A 23548-nucleotide genomic window follows, 5' to 3' on the forward strand; every position below is an offset into this window, starting at 1 on the left:
TAAAAAGAACAGGAGGAGTTGTCTCATTGACTATCTGCCGGCAGCACTCGCATCGAATAAAATGAAATGCTTTGATTGGCTATGGTGAGAATTAACTCCTGCCTGAGCAAGGACCACTGCAGTTCATGTACTGCCACACCAGGTCTACAGTGGACACAACCTTACTGGCTCTCCACTCTTTTGGAGTACCTAGAAAACAGCAGATGTAAGTTAAACTGCTGTTTATCAATTACAGCTTGACATTCAACACCATCATCCCCTTAGAATTAATCACCAAGCTTCTAAACTTAGGCTTTTGTTTCTCCCTCTGTAACTGGATTCTTGAGGAGATAACATCTTCTTTTCACTGATAATCAACACAGGTGCACCTCAAGGACATGTGCTAAGCCGCTGCTCTACTCTTTCTACACTCATGACTGGCTAGGCATGTCAAACACCATCTATAAATGTGCAGATGACACCACTGTGAGTGGTAAAACCTAAGAAAGCATCTTCAAAAGGTGATGTCTCAAGAAGGCAGCATCTATCATTAAGCACCCTTACATCTGGCTCATGCACTCTTCATGCCACTACCATCAAGGAGCCTGAAGACCCACAGTCAATGATTTATGAACAGCTTCGTCCCTTCCGCCGTTGAATTGCTGTAATGGTCTATTAACCCATAAATACTACTTTACGATCCTTGTTCTCAGCACCATCTATTTATTTTATAATTTATAGCACTTTTATGTCCTTACACTGTACTGCTGCTGCAAAACCACAAATTCCATATCATATAAGACAACAAAAATAAGCCTAATTCTGATTCTGTGCTACCTCTCATCAACCATTTGGCTCTTGAACCAAACTTCAAATCCCTAATCACCAATACAGTTTAGTAATGCTAGATTACCCTGTTCACTTTGCTCTGTAATGAAGAAATGTTTGTTCTAATTGTATTTTCTTCTTTCTTATAAAATTGTGCATAATTTCTGTCTTTCTTGTGAATATGGCTTAGATTAGTGGTCACCAACCTTTTTAAGCCCAAGATCCACTACCTCGGCCTTAGTGAAAGGCGAGATCAACTCCAAATTGATTAGTCTCACGCATGCGCACTGGGGCAGAAAAGACTGGAAGTAAACCCCACAACTCGGAAGTAGAAATAATGCAAAAGCACCAGGGGTACCCACCCTTTTTTGCACTGTGGACTGGTTTAATATTGACAATATTCTTGCAGACCGGCTGACGGGGGGGAGGGGGGGATGTTAAACACGACCTTCGCGGCTCTCGGCACTTAGCTGCTGTCCCGCCCTGCTCACATTTTTTCCGCAGAAAATACTCAATGGGTTCGTCTTTAAGCGCAGGGTGCTTGGACTCAGGGTACTGAAGCAGTTTTGAGGGCTTCATTGCCTCATTAGACAGCCTCCAGGCCCGAACTCCAGCCTCTGCCCGCCTGCCGCCAGACACCCTGGCCAGGTGCGACTGGTCATGGGTGGGGTGAGAGGACAAGGTCAGGGCCGGAGGTCCCCGTGCCAGGGCCATGGCGGCTGCAGTCCGGACAGAGTGACCAACCGAGTGAGGAGAGCGACAGACCCGCACCCGCCCCCCTTGTAGGATCTATTGGGCGACAAAACTTTGTTTCAGCAGATCACAGCAAGGTAGCTGCTCTGAAACTAGGCCCGAATTAGGTCGTCTGGGAATATTTTAGCACCGGATTCCCCACGAACATTCGGTGTGCTAAACAGGTTCATCTGTCTGCGCTCCGGGCCAGTAGCGTCGGCTCTTCCCGCCTGCCGTGCGTTTAGGCGACTGATGACCTCACATGGGTTCAAGTTCAACAGTGGCTGTGACAGGGGATGAGGAAAGGTGCAACTGACTCATGTTGTTTCCTCGCGGCCCAGTGGTTGGGGACCATGGAAGTACAGTAGTGCAGGGGACCTATGCGCATGCGCACTGGGCAAAAGAACGGAACGAAAACCTGGCAACCTGGAAACAATCTCTCAACAGTACTTGTGTATTTATTTTTCATTTTTTGTCGGGATCTCCTGGGAAAGTCTCAACAATCAACCAGTCGATCGAGATCAACGGGTTGGCGACCGCTAGCTTAGATGATGCTACTGCATGAGCCCGTGATTCTGCTGCGAGTTTTTCATGGCACCTGTGCATACGTGTACTTGTGCATATGATAATAAACTCAACTTCGACTTTTTAACTTTTGCATCTTTTGCTTCATGTGTAAGATGGCCTTGCTAAGATGTCTGTAGTAGCATTTAGTCTGGTTACTGTGATGTACAATTTGACAGTCTTACAGAAACAGAGGGATGCCCCACCTCTGCATTTCTTTTACATAATGACAAAAGTTTTTTCACACAAAATAAACATAATACAAACATCAAGTATTTACAGGACAGTGAACAAATTAAAATTAAAATATGATTATTATGGTCTATAAAACAGTTATTTCCCCGTCCTGTTGAACATAATATTCATCATAAATTACTATAAACTGCACATTGCACATTTAGATGGAGATGTAACATAAAGATTTTTACTCCTCATGTATATGAAGGATGTAAGTAATAAAATCAATTCGATTCATCTCCTTTGCCAGGGCTGACTGACAATTCTTTGGCATTAACATGGCAGTCAATATGTCCTGGGCCCGGCACAAAGAAGTTAAGGAGATTTCTGATGACAGTATCTAGGGAAATGCCCAGAAATAGCCACTATACCCAGAAATCCCCCACTTTACCCATCATGTACATGCTCCCTCTCCAAGGACAACTGGGCACGAACGTGTCTCCAGAAGAGACGCAGGCAGTTGGTTTCGGCAGAGCCTTTGACTGCCCGCCACCTGGATCCATAAACATAACATAAGCTTATGGCAAGGTCTGCGCACCATTGCAGACTTCAAGGCTAAATGTAGTGGTGCTGCCAACATCACTGCCTCTCTCTCAGATGAGCAAAATCTTTTTTATGCTCGGTTCAATGTCGCCAACACAGAACCTCCAAGGAGAGCTGCTGAAGCAACCTGCAACTCAGTCTTCTCTGAGGCCGAAGTACACAAGTGTTTCCAGTGAGTGGACAGTCGCAAGGCTGCGGGATCGGATGGCAGCCCAGGGTGGATACTCAAGATGTGCCCGCTGGCAGTTGTGTTTACAAACATTTTTAATCTCTCCCAGCATAGAATGCTCTCCAGCTTCAAAACATGCACCTTTGTTCCTGTACATAAGAAGAACATAAAAAAGTAGTCCATTGTGGATTTTGAAAGTTCTATTCAAAAAATGCAAAGGAACATCTAAACGAGCCTGACGCATTTTGGAACCAAGTCCTGTGGACTGTTGAAGTTAAAATAGAACTTTTTGGCTGCAATGAGCAAAGGTATGTTTGGAGAAAAATGTGTGCAGAATTTCATGAAAAGAACACCTCTCCAACTGTTAAGCACAGGGGTGGATTGATCATGCTTTGGGCTTGTGTTGCAGCCAGTGGCACGGGAACATTTCACTCTTAGAGGGAAGAATGAATTCAATTAAGTACCAGCAGATTCTGGAAGCAAACATCACACTGTCTGTAAAAAAGCTGAAGATGAAAGGAGGATGGCTTCTACAATAGGATAATGATCCTAACCACACCTCAAAATCCACAATGGACTACCTCTAGAGACACAAGCTGAAGGTTTTGCCATGGCCCTCACTGTCCCCCAACCTAAACATCATTGAAAATCTGTGGATATACCTCAAAAGAGCAATGCATGCAAGACGGCCCAAGAATCTCACAGAACTAGAAGCCTGTTGCAAGGAAGAATGGGTGAAAATCCCTCAAACAAGAACTGAAAGACAGAAAGCTGACTACAGAAAGTGTCTGAGCTGTGATACTTGCCAAAGGGGGTGTTACTAAGTACTGACCATGCAGGGTGCCCAAACTTTTGTTTTAGGCTCTTTTCCTTTATTGTTATTTTGAAACTGTAAAAGATGGAAATAAAAAAGTAATCTTGCTTAAAATATTTAAGAAATGTGTCATCTTTAACTTTATGCCTTTTGGAAATCAGGTCATCTTTTACTCGCTTAGCTATTCACAGTAACAGAAATTTTGACCAGGGGTGCCCAAACTTCTGCATGCCACCGTATATGAGAATGCTGTTCTTAGACTACAGTTCAGCATTCAACACCATCATTCAGAAGAAGATCAGAGACCTCGGTCTTCACCCTGCTTTGTGCAGCTGGATCCTAAACTTCCTGTTAGATTGCTGGGAGGTGGTAAGAGTGGGCTCCCTCACCTCTGCCCCTCTGCCCCTCAACACAGGAGCCCATCAGGGGTGTGTCCTAAGCCCTCTCCTTTACTCTCTGTATACCCATAACTGCGTTGCCACCCACAGCTCCAAGCTGCTAATTAAATTTGCTGAGGATTGGTCTTACATTGATTGGTCTTATCTCAAATAATAACAAGTCAGCCTACAGAGAAGATGTCATCACCCTGACACAGTGATGTCAAGAAAATAATCTCTCCCTCAATGTCAGAAAAACAAAGGAGCTGGTTGTAGATTACAGGAGGAGTGGATCTGGGGCTGAGAGGGTGAACAGCTTTAAATTCCTCGGCATACACATCACTGAGGATGTCACATGGTCTGTACATACTGGCTGCATGGTGTAAAAAACACAATAGTGCCTCTTTCACCTCAGACGGTTGAAGAAGTTTGGCACGAATCCTCAAATCCTAAGAACCTTCTACAGAGGCACAATTGAGAACATCCTGACTGGCTGCATCATTGCCTGGTGAGGGAACTGTACTTCCCTCAAACACACGGCTCTGCAGAGAGTGGTGTGGACAGCCCAGCGCCTCTGTAGAACTTTCCACTATTCAGGACATTTACAGAGACAAGTGTATAAAAAGGGACCGAAGGATCATCGGGGACCCGAGTCACCCCAATCACAAACTGTTCCAGATGCTACTGTCCAGCAAATGGTACCACAGCATAAGTGCCAGGACCAACAGGCTTCAGGACAGCTTTTTCCACCAGGCCATCAGACTGATTAATTCACGCTGATACAATTCTATACTATATTGACTGTTCTGTTGTACATAATATTTATTACAAATTACTATAAATTGCACACTGCACATTTAGACAGAGATGTAAAGATTTTTACTGCTCGTGTATGCGAAGGATATAAGAAATAAAGTCAATTCAACTCAAATGGCCATCTTGGCCAGGCCCAGGTGAATCCACCGAGTGGCCAACCTGCTTCTGTACTGGGTGCCCGTATATCAAGAGCATGGGCTGAAGCATAACCAGAACCTGAGGAGCAGCCCCTTCAGAGACTCACAACAGGGGCTGCAGCTTCTCACATTCCTTATAAACATGATACACTGACTCCTCCCGGTCACCCAATGGACAAGTGGATGGGGTGTCAGTGAGCCGATTGGAAGTCCCGCACACCACCTTCCACCCCAGGTCCCCATGCACAGGGGAAGGGCTTCTGCATGAAGAGATTTCTACCGGGGCCTTCCCTCCTCTGCATTCTTAATGCCGCCATTGTGGGAATAGCAGACTTTGGCCCTAGATCAGCCATCTCGGTGGTTCTGAGTGAACAAATTGGTCTTGAATTCTGTCTTAAATATCTTACTTATATCCTAAGACTGACCCTTTGTGCTAAATCTGAATATCTAAAAAATTAGATAACAGAAATGATGGTTTTATGGCCAAGTTGCAGATGATATGAAGATAGGATCAGGGACAAGTAGTTTTGAGGAAGCAGGGAAGCTACAGAAGTTACAGATTAGGAGAATAGGAAAAGAAATGGTGGATGGAATATAGTGCTGGGCAGTGTGTGGTCATGCACTTTGGTCAAAAAAGTAAAAGCACAAACGATTTTCTAAATGGAGAGAAAATTAAAAATCTGAGGTGCAAAGGGACTTTGGAGTCCTTGTGCAGGATCCCTGAAGGTTAATTTTCAGGTTGAGTCAGTGGGAGGAAGGCAAATGCAATGTTAACATTCATCTTGAGAGGCCTAGAATATAAAAGCAAAGAAGTAATGTAGAGAGAGGATTTATAAGGCACTGTGAGGCCTCACTTGGAGTATTCTGAGCAGTTCCGGGCCTCTTATTTAAGAACGGATGTGTTGACATTGGTGAGGGTTCAAAGGAGATTCATGAAAATGAGCCCAAGAATGAAAGTCTTATCACGTGAAGAGTTTTTGATAGCTCTGGGCCTGTGCTCACTAGAATTCAAAAGAAAGATATTATTGAAATTGATTGAGAAGCCATGAAAAGCCATGATAGAGTGGACGTGGAGAGGATGCTTCCTATTGTGGGGGAGAATAACACCAGAGGACATAGCCTCAGAACAGAGATGTCCATTTAGAGCAAAGACGAGGAGGAATTTCTTTAGTGAGAGGGTGGTGTACCTATAGAATTCATTACCACAGGTGGTTGTGGAGGCCAAGTCATTGGGTATATTTAAAGCAGAGGTTGATAGATTCTTGATTAGTCAGGGCATGAAGGGAAATAGGGAGAAGGAAAGGGTGTTGTAAAAACAAGCCTGAAGGCTTTGTGTGTCAATACGAGGAGCATTCGTAACAAGGTGGATGAATTGAATGTGCAGATAGTTATTAATGAATATGATATAGTTGGGATCACAGAGACATGGCTCCAGGGTGACCAAGGATGGGAGCTCAACATCCAGGGATATTCAATGTTCAGGAGGGATAGACAGGAAAGAAAAGGAGGTGGCGTAGCTTTGCTGGTTAGAGAGGAGATTAACGTAATAGAAAGGAAGGACTTTAGCCTGGAGGATGTGGAATCGATATTGGTAAAGCTGCATAACTCTAAGGGGCAGAAAACACTGGTGGGAGTTATGTACAGGCCACCGAACAGTAGTATTGAGATTGGGGATAGCATTAAACAGGAAATTAGAAATGCGTGTACTAAAGGAACAGCAGTTATAATGGGTGACTTCAATCTACATATAGATTGGGTGAACCAAGTTGGTAAGGGTGCTGAGGAAGAGGATTTCTTGGAATGTATGCAGGATGGTTTTCTGAAACAACATGTTGAGGAACCAACTAGAGCGCAGGCCATTCCAGACTAGGTATTGAGCAATGAGGAAGGGGTAGTTAGCAATCTTGTCGTGCGAGGCCCCTTGGGTGACCATAATATGGTGGAATTCTTCATTAAGATGGACAGTGACATACTTAATTCAGAAACAAAGGTTCTGAACTTAAAGAGGGGTAACTTTGAAGGTATGAGATGTGAATTAGCTAAGATAGACTGGCAAATGATATTTAAAGGGTTGACGGTGGATATGCAATGGCAAGCATTTAAAGATTGCATGGATGAACTACAACAATTGTTCATCCCAGTTTGACAAAAGAATAAATCAGGGAAGGTAGTGCACCCGTGGCTGACAAGGGAAATTAGGGATAGTATCAAGTCCAAAGAAGAAACATACAAATTAGCCAGAAAAAGCGGCACACCTGAGGACTGGGAGAAATTCCGAGTCCAGCAGAGGAGAACAAAGGGCTTAATTAGGAAAGGGAAAAAAGATTATGAGAGAAAGCTGGCAGGGAACATAAAAACTGACTGTAAAAGCTTTTATAGATATGTGAAAAGAAAAACTTTGGTTAAGACAAATGTAGGTCCCTTACAGTCAGAAACAGGTGAATTGATCATGGGGAACAAGCACATGGCAGACCAATTGAATAACTACTTTGGTTCTGTCTTCACTAAGGAGGACATAAATAATCTTCTGGAAAGGTCTAGTGAGATGGAGGAACTGAGGGAAATACATGTTAGTAGGGAAGTGGTGTTAGGTAAATTGGATTAAAGGCAGATAAATCCCCAGGGCCAGATGGTCTGCATCCCAGAGTGCTTAAGGAAGTAGCTCAAGAAATAGTGGATGCATTAGTGATAATTTTTCAAAACTCTTTGGATTCTGGATTTGTTCCTGAGGATTGGAGGGTGGCTAATGTAACCCCACTTTTTAAAAAAGGAGGGAGAGAGAAACTGGGGAATTATAGACCGGTTAGCCTGACATCGGTGGTGGGGAAAATGCTAGAGTCAGTTATCAAAGATGTGATAACAGCACATTTGGAAAGCGGTGAAATCATCGGACAAAGTCAGCGTGGATTTGTGAAAGGAAAATCATGTCTGACAAATCTTATAGAATTTTTTGAGGATGTAACTACTAGAGTGGATAGGGGAGAACCAGTAGATGTAGTATATTTGGATTTTCAATAGGCTTTTGACAAGGTCCCACATAGGAGATTAGTGTGCAAACTTAAAGCACATGGTATTGGGGGTATGGTATTGATGTGGATAGAGAATTGGTTGGCAGACAGGAAGCAAAGAGTGGGAATAAACGGGACCTTTTCAGAAAGGCAGGCAGTGACTAGTGGAGTACCGCAAGGCTCAGTGCTGGGACCCCAGTTGTTTACAATATATATTAATGATTTAGACGAGGGAATTAAATGCAGCATCTCCAAGTTTGCGGATGACACGAAGCTGGGTGGCAGTGTTAGCTGTGAGGAGGATGCTAAGAGGTTGCAGGGTGTCTTGGATAGGTTAGGTGAGTGGGCAAATTCATGGCAGATGTAATTTAATGTGGATAAATGTGAGGTTATCCACTTTGGTGGCAAGAACAGGAAAACAGATTATTATTTGAACGGTGGCTGATTAGGAAAAGGGGAGGTGCAACAAGACCTGCATGTCATTGTACACCAGTCATTGAAAGTGGGCATGCAGGTATAGCAGGCGGTGAAAAAGGCAAATGGTATGTTGGCATTCATAGCAAGAGGATTCGAGTACAGGAGCAGGGAGGTTCTACTGCAGTTGTGCAAGGCCTTGGTGAGACCACACCTGGAGTATTGTGTGCAGTTTTGGACCCCTAATCTGAGGAAAGACATTCTTGCCATAGAGGGAGTACAGAGAAGGTTCAGCAGTTTGATTCTTGGGATGGCAGGACTTTCATATGAAGAAAGACCGGATCGACTAGGCTTATACTCGCTGGAATTTAGAAGACTGAGGGGGGAACTTATTGAAACGTATAAAATTCAAAAGGGTTTGGACAGGCTAGATGCAGGAAGATTGTTTCCGATGTTGGTGAAGTCCAGAACGAGAGGTCACAGTTTAAGGATAAAGGGGAAGCCTTTTAGGACCGAGATGAGGAGAAACTTCTTCACACAGAGAGTGGTGAATCTGTGGAATTCTCTGCCACAAGAAACAGTTGAGGCCAGTTCATTGGCTATATTTAAGAGGGAGTTAGATCTGGTCCTTGTGGCTAAAGGGATCAGGGGTATGGAGAGAAGGCAGGTACAGGGTTCTGAGTTGGATGATCAGCCATGATCATACTGAATGGTGGTGCAGGCTTGAGGGGCCGAATGGCCTACTCCAGCACCTATTTTCTATGCTTCTATGAGACTGGGGTTGAGAAGGAAATGGATCAGCCATGATGAAATGGTGGAGCAGACTCAATGGGCCAAATGGTCTTATTCTGCTCTTACATTTTATGGTTTTGCGAGGGCTCACCCTCTTGAAGGATGTTTTGACAGAAGCCTTAAATGATATTAATGCATTGATACTTAACGATACTTAAGCATTGAGTTCTGTCAGAGATACAGTCTTTTGGATGTGATGTTAAAGCAGGGTCCTAACTACCTTTCAGATGAAGCCACTAAATTCAGCAAATTGATGTAATATTGTCACATCTACTGAGGTTCATTGGAAAGACTTGTCATGCGTTCTGTCCGTACCAATAAATTCATTACAGCAATCTACTGAGGCAGTACAAGGTTAAAAACAATAACTGAATGCAGAATAAAGTCTTATAGAAGCAATACAGTGCAGATAGACAATAAGATACAAGGCCATAACCAGGCAGATTGTGAGGTCAAAGTCTATTGTATCATACTGTGGACTGACTGTTCAGTAGTCTTATCACAGCAGGATAGAAACCATAAACAGTAGTCTAACCGAGATTTTTTTGTGGTCTAGATGATCCAAAGATGATTGTAGGGCCAGTGAGATGGCATCTGCTGTAGACCTCTTTCTGCAATAGGCAGTTTGCAGTGGGTCAGGGTTATCTGGGAGTTAATGTGTGTCTAGACCAGCCTCTCGAAGCACTTCATGACCTTGGATGCCAGAGGTACCAGATGGTGGACATTAAGGCACATTACCCTACTTGCCTTATGTATGGTGACGATGCTTGTCTTAAAGTAGGTGGGAACATTTCAAGAGCAAGAGAATTATTCCCATTACTTTGACTAATATTGGTTCTTCAATTTGTGCCACTTGCTCCAAAATCATTAAATAAATTGTCTAGACTCTCATTACTATTTGTAGTACACTGCTGGGTGAAAATAGTTGCCAAGTTTATTACATTTCTATAGCTATGTGATTAAACTTCAAAGTGTATGTAGATGCCATTAAGTGCTTTGGGATACTCTGGGGTTTTAAAAGTCAGAAAACTCTAAATTTGTTTTAGTGATAAGCTAATGATGTTAAAACTCTCAGTATCTGACCCTGTTACAAATTTGGCAAATCAGACATTCATTTAAACTTGCTGACAGCTGCGAATTTGTTGCTTTTAAGAAATGGGTCAGCCATAAAGAAATGGTGGATCAGACCCGATGGGCCACATGGCCTAACTCTGCTCCTATATCTTATGGTCATAAACAACCCTGAGATTCATCTTCTTGTGGGTATACTCAATAAATCCAATAACCATAGTTGAACCAATGAAAGACCACACCAACAGGGCAGGCAACCAGTTTGCAAAAGACAACAAGATGTGTGAATACAGAAGAAAACAATAGAAATAATGATAATGAATAAATAGGCAATCAACACTGAGCACATGAGATGGAGAGTCCTTGAAAGTGAGTGCATAGCTTGTGGGAACAGTGCAGTGATAGGGCGTGAAGTTGAGTGAAGTTATCCCGCCTGGTTCAAGAGGTTGAGTGTAATAATTATTCCTGAACAAGATTGAGGGCCGAAGGACAAGATTGCTGTATCAGAGAGAAATGAGGAGTTGCTGTATTCTGTGATTCCCGGAGACATGGCACACTCCGAACACGCCTCATTCAGTGAACAGTCCTGAGGCTTTCTTAATCACAAAATGATTCAGAGAAGGCAAAAGGTGGGGGGGGGGGGGGAGGGGGTCTATGTTTCATGATAAGCTTTCTGTGGTGCTCAGATGCAGTGGTCTTGGTCTTTTCACACTTTTATTTCCCTGACCTGGAGCATCTAATGACTAAGTGTTGACCATTCTACTTACCGAGACAGTACTCATCTGTAATCCTAATCATAGTTCACATAGCACCAAAAACCAACTTCAGCCAGGCCCTTGTGATTTTAAGTACTGCGCTTACCAAACAAGAAACTGCCCACAAACAAGAGAAAATCTGCAGGTGCTGGAAATCTGAGCAACACACACAAAATGCTGGAGGAACTCAGCAGGCCAGGCAGCATCAATGGAAAAAGTACAGTTGATGTTTTGGACCAAAACCCCATTCGTTACGTGCAGCGTTGTATGACATGGACGATCACCGTCTTTCCATGGCCATGGTTGTTCTTGGCAAATTTTCAACAGAAGTGGTTTCATCATTGCCTTCTTCTGGACAGTGTCTTTACAAGCCAGGTGACCTCAGCCATTATCAATACCCTTCAGAGACCGGCTGCCTGGCGTCAGTGTTCGCATAACCGGGACGTGATATGCACCAGCTGCTCATATGACCATGCACCACCTACCCCTATAGCATCACGTGACCTGATTGGAGGGCTAAGCAGGTACTATACCTTGCCCAAGGGTGACCCACAGGCAAGAAGGGAAGAAGCACATTATACCTCCTTTGGTAGAGTAGCCTTCCCACCCCACCACCCAAGTAAGATCCTTCAGACTGACCCAGGCTATAGATAGAAAATACAGAGGAAATGGTCTCAGATCTGTCTGCCTTCACTGAGTTCAATAACCCTCTGAGGATTTCAATGAGGCTTGTTTGAAGAAATCTTTGCCCAATTATAATCAGCATATAACCTGCAGCACCAGGGATCCCAACACTCTAGACCCCTGGGAATGGCTACGGGTCCGTGCCTAGACCGTATTTCAGGGAATCTAATCACTTGGTTGTCCACCTTTCTGCATACAGGCAGAGGCTAAAGAGCAAGGCTCCAGAGATAAGGACAACAAAGAAGTAGTCATGGAGTACTGAGAAGCAGCTCTGGCACTGCTTCAAGTTGGTGGACTGGGCCCTGTTCAAGGGCTCATTAGAGGATCTGAATGAACACATCATAATTATCATGGATATTATTAAAACAGTCATGGACAAATGTGTCCCCACAAAATCATCCCCAATCAGAAGCCCTGGATGAACCATGAAATCCACACTCTGCTGAGCGCCAGATCAGTGGCAAACAGGTCTGGCGACTAAGGATATTAAAGGAGCAAAGTGGCAATTCCAGACCAAACATGCATCACTGGGGGAATGCTCGACAGCTGTGGCAGTGCTTGAATGCCGTTACTTCTTACAAAGTGAAAGGAAGCGACATAAGTGACAAGGCTTTTCTCCCAGATGAGTTCATTACCTTATATGCTCGCTTTGACAGTCAAAATGTAGAGAAACTTTCGTGACATCTTGTCCTCCTGGTGAAATGGTGGTGCATTCAGTTTCAGTGGCTTTAATGGTGCCATCCAAAGATCTTCTGTAAACATAGTTTTTCACAATACACAGCTGGACATTAAGAACTTAAAGCACTTGCAGGGTTACCCCATCTGTGAGTTGCTCGTTGGTGGAAAAACTGAAGGAGCCGGACATTGTGTGGATCATGCTGCTGCCTGCATCATAGAGGTGTCAGAGGAGTCAGTGTGCTTGGCAGTGGATAGTTTAACAGCGTGATTGTCTTTGTTGCTTTTCTTGCGATCACAAGACCCTGTTGGACACTGTTAATGTAGAATGTTGCAAGTTCGATTCACTGATTTATTGGCGGACAGCGAGGGAGATATGTGGCCTCGGTTGTAGCAGGGACTAGACCTCAAGCCATGGTGTCGTCTGTTTGCAGCCGCCCAGGAGAGAGGCCTTGGAGTCAGTGCACTCCACCAGAGTACTGGGGGTGGTGTGGAGCAGAGTCCAAGCTGGAGTTGCCCCCTCACCTCACCCCCCCCACCCCAGTCATATTGTGTTCAACTGCAGACTGCTGCAACATTTATGGACTCAGGGCCTTGGATTATATATTTTTGGGTGACTGTATTTTACTGATAATTTATATGTGCTATATGTACCTTGTGCTGTGTGACTTTTGGTACTGTGGTTTGTACCTTGGCCCCACCGTTTTGTTTGGCTGTATTCATGGGTATTCACATATTGTTGAATGACAATTAAACCTGAACTCCCACATCTCCTAATAACCTTGTGATATGAGACCTGGAGACTGATGTGAGAGGGTGAACCCTTGGAAAACATCTGGATCAGATGGTGTACTCGGCTGACTATTAAAGACCTGTGCTGATCAACAGGCTGGAGAGATCACTGAGATCTTTAACTTCTCAGTTTGGCTCAGGTATCACCTGCTTCAAGCAGGTTTCAATTATATCAGTATCTAAGAAGAACGTGGTAACCTGCCTCAATGACTATTGCTCAGCAGCACTTACATCCACAGTGATGAAGTGCTTTGAGAGTTTGGTGATGAAACATATCAACACCTGTCTGAGAAGATACTTGGATCCATGACAATTTGCCACCTGACGCAACAAATCCACAACAAATGAAATTTCATTGGCTCTTTACTCAACCCTAGAACTTCTGGAGAACAAAGGTGTATGGTACACATCAGGATGCTCTTCATTGATTACAGCTTGGCATTCAATACCATCATCCCCTCAAAACCAATCAATAAGCTTCAAGACCTTGTCCTCAATACCTCCTTGTGCAATTGTGTCCTCAATTTCCCCACTTGCAGACTCTAGTCAGATCAGATTGGCAATAACATCTCCTCCATAATCTCCGTCAGCACAGATGCATCAGAAGGCTGTGTGCTTAGCCCCTGCTCTATTCGCTTTACACTTCTGACTGTGAGGCCAAGCCCAGATTTTTTTTTGTAATTTATTTTTTTTATTGAAGTTCATCATCAAACAAACATTTCCATAAGATGTATTTCAGACATTGTACATATATATCATATAATCATATATATCACAAATCTCCACAAAGTGTTTATCTGAGGTATACACTTATAGAAAAGAGTGGAAAGAAAAAACAAGCAAAAGGAAAGAACAAGTAGGGAGAGACCTTTTTTTTTACAACAGATTCATTGATTTGTGAGGATAAAATCAGGCCTATGAGGCATTATGCAGTTAAACCATTTTTCCTAATATGAACCAAATTATTCCAGTTTACGATTAACAGATGCTGTTATCTTCTCCATTTTGTAAATGTCCATTGTAATTTCCATCCATGTATTTAAAGTTGGGCTCTCCTGTGATAACCATTTCCTAGTAAGAGTCTTTTTACCAGCCACCAACAGTATATTCATTAAATATTTCTCTCTTTTCAACCATTCTTGAGGTATATGTCCAAAATATATGGTCTTAATCTCTAAGGGTATTTCATATTTTAAGATGTCTTGTAGGGCATTGTGTATTCCCCTTCCAATAGTTTTTGATAACAGGACAGTCCCAAAAAATATGATAATGATTTGCATTTTGATTTCCACAATTTCTCCAGCAAACAGGGAGGTTACTATCATAATGGGATTTCTGAGAGGGTGTAATAAAATATCTTATCAAGTTTTTCGATCCAAACTCCCTCCATTTCTGTGAACTGGCACACTTCCATTTATATCTCCATATTGTTGTCCATTTTTCCTCAGATATAATTATCCCTCCTTCCTTCTCCCATTTTGTTTTAATGTATGAAGTCAAATGTGCTTTAAGATTTGACAACCCCTTATACATGCTTGAAATGATTCTACTACCATTATCTGAATTATATGCTTTTCTAAAGAGCTCTATCTAGCATGTATTTGCCTTGATTACATTTTAAGCATCTTATTAACATATTGTTGCATCTGTAAATACCGATTGAAATCTTGTTTTTCTAGTAAGTGTTTCTCTTTAAGCATTTCAAAACTGAACAGTGTTCCTTCTTTCATTATGTTGCAGAGAACTGTTATTCCTTTAGCTGTCCAGTCCTTAAATCTAGCATCCAATTTATTTGTGTAAAATCAGAGTCATATGCACACTATTTAAGAATTGCAATATCTCCCTCTAGATTATATTCTTTTATAGTAGTTTTCCATATTTTAAGAGTCAATTTCACCCATGGGTTATCAATAGTATTTATGTACCTTTGCAGGTTGTTATCAGCCAAAATTGCTTGTATGGAGTTGGGAAGTACCCACACCTCAATGTTTTTCCATTGAGCGACATATGATGGGCTGCACCAGCATATCACAGCTCTCAACTGTGCTGCAAAATGATAATCTCTAAGAGAAGGTAGGCCCCATCCCCCCTTTTCCTTTGCTCATTGAAAGGTTTTGAGACAAACTCTAGGCCTTTTCCCTGCCAGATATACCTTGATAGCATCTTGTTCCATTCATTGAATTGATTTTGATTAATCTCTATTGGTAGTGTCTGAAAGAGATATAACAGTCTGGGCAGTGTATTAATTTTAACAGACTGAATCCTTGAACTGAGACTGAAAAAAAGAATCAGGTTCCATCTTGCCACACCTTCCTTAATTTTTTTATATAAAGGCTGATAATTACATTCTGATAATTTTGCCAAATCTTATGATCCATAATGTGAAGTGTCCTTTATATATTGTCTTGTGTCTGGCGTTGTAGTATAAAACCTGTCTGATTGTTATGTATCAGTATCGGTAGAAACTCCTCTAATTGTTTGGCCATGATGGAGGTAAATAATCTATAATCTACGTTAAGAACGGATATTGGTCTAAATGACCTGCATTCCATTTTATCCTTGCCTTCTTTTGGTATAGCTGAGATTATCACTTCCTTCCAACTGGGTGGCATTGGTGTCTTTTTTTAGAGCCCAGTTCAGTGTGGGGAGTAAAACAGGAATTAACTAATTTTTAAATTCTTTGTACCACTCTGCTGTATACCCATCTGATCCTGGTGACTCGCTTAATTTAAGCCTACTAATTGCAGCTTTTAATTCAACTTCAGTTATGTCAGCAGTCGTTCTATTTTGTTCTTCGCTTAAAGTGGGTAACTCTAGAGAATTCAAGAAGGTGTCAATTTGGGTTATGCTTCCCCTTGGAACTTTGGAATATAGAGTTTTGTAAAACACTTCGAAAGCTTCTTGAATTTCACTTAGCTTATTTTTTTTTATCATTTTTGTTCTTGGGTCCCTAATTCTATGAATTGTATTTTCTGCTATCTTTTTTTTCAGTTTCCACACCAGTATTTTCATAGATCTTGATCCACTTTCATAATGTCTCTGTTTCAGAAACATTAAGTTTTTCCTGATTTCCTGCATAGCCCAAACTATTTATTTCATTCCTAATTCTTTTAATTTCCCCTAATGTATCCTGTGCCAAATTCAATTTGTGTTTTTCTCTAGTTCCTTCAGCCTATTTTGTAATTCCTCTAATGTTTTATTCCTTATTTTTTTCTTATATGAAGATATCGCTATAATTTTCCCTCTTAAGACCGCCTTCAGAGTATCCCATAAAATGGGAGGTGAAACCTCTCCATTATCATTAAATTCCTTTTTAATTTGTTCCTTAAAGTTCAGATCATTGAGTAGACATGAATTTAGTTTCCAAATAGTACTCTTTGGTTGTAGGTCAAAATCAACAGATAAATATATAGGTGCATGGTCACTTACATCTATTGTCCCAATTCCACAGGTGTTTATTTTGACTTTGTCATTTCCAAATGTTATGAAATAATCTATTCTTGTATATACAGAATGGGGAGCAGAATAATGAGTGTAATCCCTTCTGTCGGGGAAAAGGTCCCTCCATATATCAATTAAGCCAACATCCTCAAAAAGCGTATTAACTTTCTTATGTAAAGATTTTGTTTCATAGGTTTTTCTATTGGAAGAGTCTAAGTTTGGTTGTAATTGTGAATTTAAGTCTCCCCCACATATCAGGAGACCTTCTGTTTCCGCTACCATAATATCAGTAATTTTCTGAAAGAAACCAATATCACTTCCCGGAGGTGCGTATATATTCAATAGAGTAACTGAATTTCCGTCTATATTCCCCCTTACTAGAATATATCAGCTCTCTTTATCTCCCATTTTGAATAGTTTTTCAAAATTTAGCTTACTTGAGATAAGAATAGCAACTCCTCTCCTATGTTCTGATTTATATGACGAGAAAAACAGATTAGTGAAGCCCATTCTCTTTAGTTTTTTATGCTCGTTATCACTTAAATGAGTTTCCTGTAAATATACTACATTGGCTTGTTCTTTTTTCATTTTGGATAAAATACTCTTATGTTTGATTGGATTTAATAGCCCATTGACATCAAAAGAAATGAATTTTACCTTGTCCTTAGCCATCTGTATTTATCTATCAATATATCATTGAAATTAGAATAAAACTTAATCGATCTACTCCCTGAACAAATAAGAACCAAGAAATGCAAATAATAAAAAAAAAATGGCAATGAACGTGTGATTCCAAGACTTGACGTCTCTAATAGATGACCCTGCATTGAGCTAGAGGAAATGTCTAGCTGTGGGGGATAACCCCTCCTACCTGTGAGTTGAGGGCCCCCAATGCAGTATTCATAAAAGTCAGTGAACAAATCCATTACACAGAAAAGATTTCCCTGTGTACTCCTCCTATATATATATATACACACACACACACACACACACACACACACACACACACACACACACACACACACACATATATATATATATATATTCTCATTTTGGTGGGGAAAAAGGAGTAAGTGAGAGAATAAAGAATAAAAGAATAACAACTAAGTAATATAAAATCCACATTATAATAAGTATTTCTCGAGACAGGTATATCACCGTGTACTTTTGCTTCTGTTTAGCTTCTCAACATTTTTAAAGTTAGCCAAACCTTATGGCTCTTCTGAAGGGGGTGAGGACTGTCTTTGGGAAACTCCCGGGTTCTTCCTGATATATTTCTCTCGGCCTCCTCCTATCTCCTGCCTTCTCAATTCTCGCACTATTTCCCAAGCAGAGCGGGATAATTCCTCTGCCAGGCTTTCCCTCATTTTGGTGACACTGACGGGCAACCTTAGCAGGGTACGGAGTTTGAAATCTAATCTTTTTTTGCTTTAGTACTTGCTTCACTTCAGAGTATTCTTTGCACTTCTGCAGGACCGTGGGGTGTAATCTTGGTCGAAATATATTAATTTATCATTGAAAAATGAACTGCTTCCATAGCCTAATCACTTTCATGGACCCTTCGTCTCATGCTTTCAATATTTATTGTTTATTTATTTATTTATCTCTTTTGTATTTATATAGTTTGTTGTTCTTTGCACATTGGTTTGTCTGTCCTGTTGGGTCTTTCATTAATCTATTGTGCTTCTTTGAGTTACTGTGTATGCCTGCAAGGAAACAAATCTCAGGGTTGTATATGGTGACATACTTTGAACTTTGAACTTTTGGAATTTTACATGCTCTGACTTTTCCCCTTCTAACCATCTATAGTTCTGAACTTTCCCCAATTAATTTACCAAGTACATAGGGAGCAACTTGATGTCTTCACCAGCTTCATCAATTTTAATGTGTGTGACTTCCCTCTATGATATGACCTGGGTAATGTCTGAATGTATCGTGAGTTTTTAAACTCTATGAACTCTTCTGATACGCATAGTGTACAGATCTATATACTGAAATAGAACTTTACAAGAGCCCACCACAGGGACTGTCTCAAGCTTCGTAAACTAATGAGCAATTAGTCTGTTGACACAACCTTTGATGTTGACAGATTTGATGTAACACTTTTCAGAACTAAAATTACACACATTTCAGTTCTTTGTTAATGTTATTGCGACTTGGCTTTATAAACCTTTAGTACAGTGGTAAAGTTAGTTAAGAGTAAATGGGGAAGAAAGGATAAACTTTCATGGCTAGACTAGACTGTTCAGGTGCACTGATGGAATTAATTCCGGTGACTGGAAAGTTTTATAGCATTAAAAACTTTTAAGACTGGAATGTCATTGAGAAGATGAGAATCAATTAAGGAATTGCTAGTTTTCTGTTGGGTGAGGATATTGAGGTATAGGAACTGAAGGAACATAAAGTTAAAATCTACATTAGAAATGGTGTGATTGAATGGAGAATAAGTTTGAGGGACTGATGGCTTCTCATTCCATGAACAGATGAATGAGTTTTGGTCAAAGTTGCTAAGTGAAATTATGTTTAAGTGAATGTAGACAATAAAAGGAATGGAAGGGAAACCAAACCTGAGGTGATATTTCTGCTAATTGGCTAGTTCAGGGCTTTTCTAATATGTGTTAAAGACTGCATAATTTCTAGCTTTCAGACTTCAATGAATTGGTTGGCTCTGAGTGACAGAGTTGTGTGCGTTACTGAAAAAGGAGCAAGCCACTCAGTCCCTTGATCCAATTTCACTCACTTGTGTTATGGCTGTTCTGTACCTTAACTTCATTAATGTACCTTGGTTTCGTATTCCTTAATACCTTTAATTAACAAATAGTTATCAATGTTTTGAAGTCATCTTATTCCCCTCCCTTAATACACTGTCTTAGTGTACTGCCTATTTTAAAATGCTGACCCTTAGTTTTAGATTCTCCAACAAGAAAACATCCACCTTGTGAAGATCCCTGGCCTCAGGTATGTTTCAATCAAGCTCTTTCTCAGTCTTCTAAACTCCAGTAGTTACATTGCCTAACCTTCCTTTGTAAGTCAAATCACTTACTTCAGGTATTTGTTTAGTAAACATTTTGTGGATAATTTCCAACACAGTATTGGTGTTTCTTTAAACAAAGAAGAGTACACAGTACTCCAGTTGTGAACTATGAACTATGAATTTCCTAGCATGATTCCTGAAAGTTTAGCCTAGCCATTGTTAAGATTATGCTCTTTCTTTCCATGCTTTCACCTGGAAAATTGGTTCCTCTCTATTAATCCAACATTTTCCCTAATGAGTATAAGTCTCAATTTTTTTTGTCTGAAGGGAATGTATCATGGAATACTTTGAGTATTAGCTAAAAAAAGGGGAGTCTCAGTGTTTGCAAGTGTCCAACACCAAATCCCTGATCACTTCATTAGCTCCATCTGCTCATTTAGCCTGGAAAAAGGCCCTGCAACCCACTATTTCCATGGCAACTATCAAGCACCTGTCTATATATTCATCTTATTTTAGGATCATTCCTATGACATTCTGCACTTCCTATTCCCACTCCATCAACCCACTTCTCCCCAGGAGCTAACTAACAGCAATTCCCACCTTCTGACCTCTAGCATCTTATTTTTCTCAGTTTTCTAGCACCTGCATTAAAATGATGTTTTTGCATGTGATGGTTTCTCTGTAATGTTAACCGCTGAGGTAATGGTTTTCTGTAGCAGCAATGTTTGGGTTATAACTACTGATAACGAGTGGCTAAGCAATGGGGAGAAATGTTATTCTTTCTTTTACGTCTGGGAGTGGTCTTTTTCATGGGCTGTCGGTTGAGGAGAGTGAGGAGGAAGGACAAGTGCGGAGAGCTCTCGGTGATCACCAGACAGCGTATAAGGGAGTTCAAGTGTCTGGAGGTCGGTGACGTTTCGGCGGAGGTCACTTATGGAGGAATACCTGAGGCGTGAGCTCCAAAGATTTTTGTGCCCGAACTTTTTAATAAAAGTGGCGCCTTTTTCTTTTATACTTTGTTTCTCTACTAACCACATAGCAAAGTAAGAGATATAAAGTGTAATCATTTAATCACATAGTGTGTACTGTCTGATATTTTGTGTTGGGGGTTTGTACTGGGGTACATTACACAACATCCACCCAAACTAGAATACCCTGTTTGGCGGGGCGGAAAGCTGATTCCCCAGACGAACGTGAGCGGCAAGCCAGGCGGGCTACAAGTGTGATAAAGTTGCTGTTGTTGGCTGAATCAAAGATGGTGAGAATTCGGCATATAGGAAGAAGATTGAACATCTGGTTGAATGATGCCACAACAACCTCTCACTCAAAGTCAGCAAAACAAAAGAACTGATTATTGACTACAGGAGGAAGAACCCTGGATTCATTAGCCAGTTCTTATTAGGGGATCAGCGATAGAGAGGGTCAGTAACTTTAAATACCATGGTGTTAACACATCAATCTGTCCTGGGACCAGCATAGAAGTGCCATTACAAAGAAGGCTTGACAGTGTCTCTACTTTCTTAGAAGTTTCCGTTTCAGTATGTCATCTACAATTTTGATAAACTTCTACAGATGCACAGTGGTGAGAATCCTGATTGGTTCCTTCACAGCCTGGTATGGAAACGCCAATGCCCAAGAACAGAAAAGCCTACAATAAGTGGTGGACATAACCCAGTTCATCACAAGCAAAGTTCTCCCCATCATTGAATACATTTTGATGGAACACTACCACCATCCAGGCCATGCTCTCTTTCTACTGCTGCTATCGGAAAGGTCTTAGGTCCCATGACATCAGGTTCAGGAATATTTACTACCTTTCAACTATCAGGCTCCTAAACCAATGTGGATAACTTCACTCGCCTAAACTGATTCCACAACCACTGGACTCACTTTTAAAGATTCTACAGCTCATGTTCTCAGTCTTATTTATTTATTAATTATTATTTATTTATTTTGTTACGTACCCATGGGTATCTTGTGACAGTCACATGACCATGATGTAATTGAGGCTCTGCTGGGCATGATGTAATGATCTTGTGATGGTGGAGTGATGTAATTTTCCCGCCAGTGAGAAGTCATGTGATAGCCTCTTTCAACAGGGTATAAAAGGAGAACCCCTCCCTGTGACGTAGGTCAGTTCGTGGTGTAATTCATCAGTGACTCCGTTCTGTTGAGTATTTGATTTTATGACGGAGTTTCATTTTAAAAGTGGAGTTTTAATTTCTACTGTATAAATTGTTGGGCCGGCAGTTCTGAAAATTGCTGCCAGTTAAAGTCCAGTCAGAGAGTGAAGAATTTATTGTAGTACGGAAAATCCGAAGGATCAAGAAAAGTTGGTGTTGTCGGCGGTGAAACAGGTTCGACCTTATTTGATCCTCATTCGGAAGGAATTAGTAACCTGCAATCCAAGATAGTCCCTGCTAAAGAGCAGGAAGGACTGGAGCAGGGTTTCGCCAAGGAAAGGTCAGTGCCTTTAAGCTGTTTTATTTCCTTCATCGTAAATCCTTCGGGCGAGGCATAGTTCAGCTGGGATCAACAGTGATGTTGACACATCGAAGAATTCGTTACTTCTAGGAAAATCTCTCCTAACTGACTATATAAATCACTTGGACTTTTTACATGATTGCTCTAAGAACTGTTTTTGCATTCTCGCTTTAAGAACTGTTTGAGCTGCCGTATAGCAGCCGACTTCTGGTTAAGTTAGTCGTTTATTTACTTTTGGGGTTTTTTTTGAGCAGTGTTTAAATGATTTATTTGTTATAAAAAAACCGTGTCTCAATTCTCTATTCATTGTTGCTGAATCGTAACAATTTGCACAGCTTCTCTTCTATTGCACGTTGATTGTTTGTCAGTCTTTGTGTGTAGTTTTTCATACATTCTATTGAATTTCTTTGTTTCTACTGTGAATGCCTGTAAGAAAATGAACCTCAAGGTAGTACATGTAACATATATGTACTTCGATAATAAATTTACTTTGAACTTTGAATTTTAAAGATTAGGCATAGCTGACTCAATCCAAAGGATGCTTTATTCTTGTCTAGTATTTATTTTAGAATAGAATAATTGAATGATGCAACCTAGAACGAGAGAATGCAGTTGCTGGGATCTGGTGTAACAAATAAATTGGAGGAAATCAGCAGCTTGAGCAACATTTATGGGGATGGACTGTGTGTGGGTGGTGTTGGAGAAGGATGTTTTAATTTGTCCACAAGTCCAGGCCATGCTCTCTTGTTGCTACTACCATTGAGCAGGATGCATAGGAGCTTCAGGTTCCACACCGTCAGCTTTAGGAACGGTTATTATTCAACAACTATCAGGCTCCTGAACTGGCATGGATAACTTCAATCACTAGTACTCTGAACCAATTCTATAACCTTCAGATTCACCCTCTAGGACTATTTACAACTCATGTTTTCAGTATTATATTTTTATTTGCATAATTTGTCTTCTTGTTTTGTACATTGGTTGTTTGTCAGTCTTTGTTTATGTAGAATTTTAAAAAATAAATTCTTTGTTTTCCTGTAAAGGTCTGCAAGAACGTGCATTTCAAGGTAATATATGGTAATATACAATCTGCATCTGTACACCCGCACATTAACGTAAACATCCAGTCAATCATGTGGTAGCAACTCAATGCATGAAATAGCATGCAGACATGGTCAAGGGGTTCAGTTGTTGTTCAGACCAAACATCAGAATGGAAAGAAATGTGATGTAAGTGATTTTGACCACAGAAAGATTTTTTTG

The sequence above is a fragment of the Hypanus sabinus genome, chromosome 4 (assembly GCF_030144855.1).
Source record: "Hypanus sabinus isolate sHypSab1 chromosome 4, sHypSab1.hap1, whole genome shotgun sequence".
Taxonomy (NCBI): domain Eukaryota; kingdom Metazoa; phylum Chordata; class Chondrichthyes; order Myliobatiformes; family Dasyatidae; genus Hypanus; species Hypanus sabinus.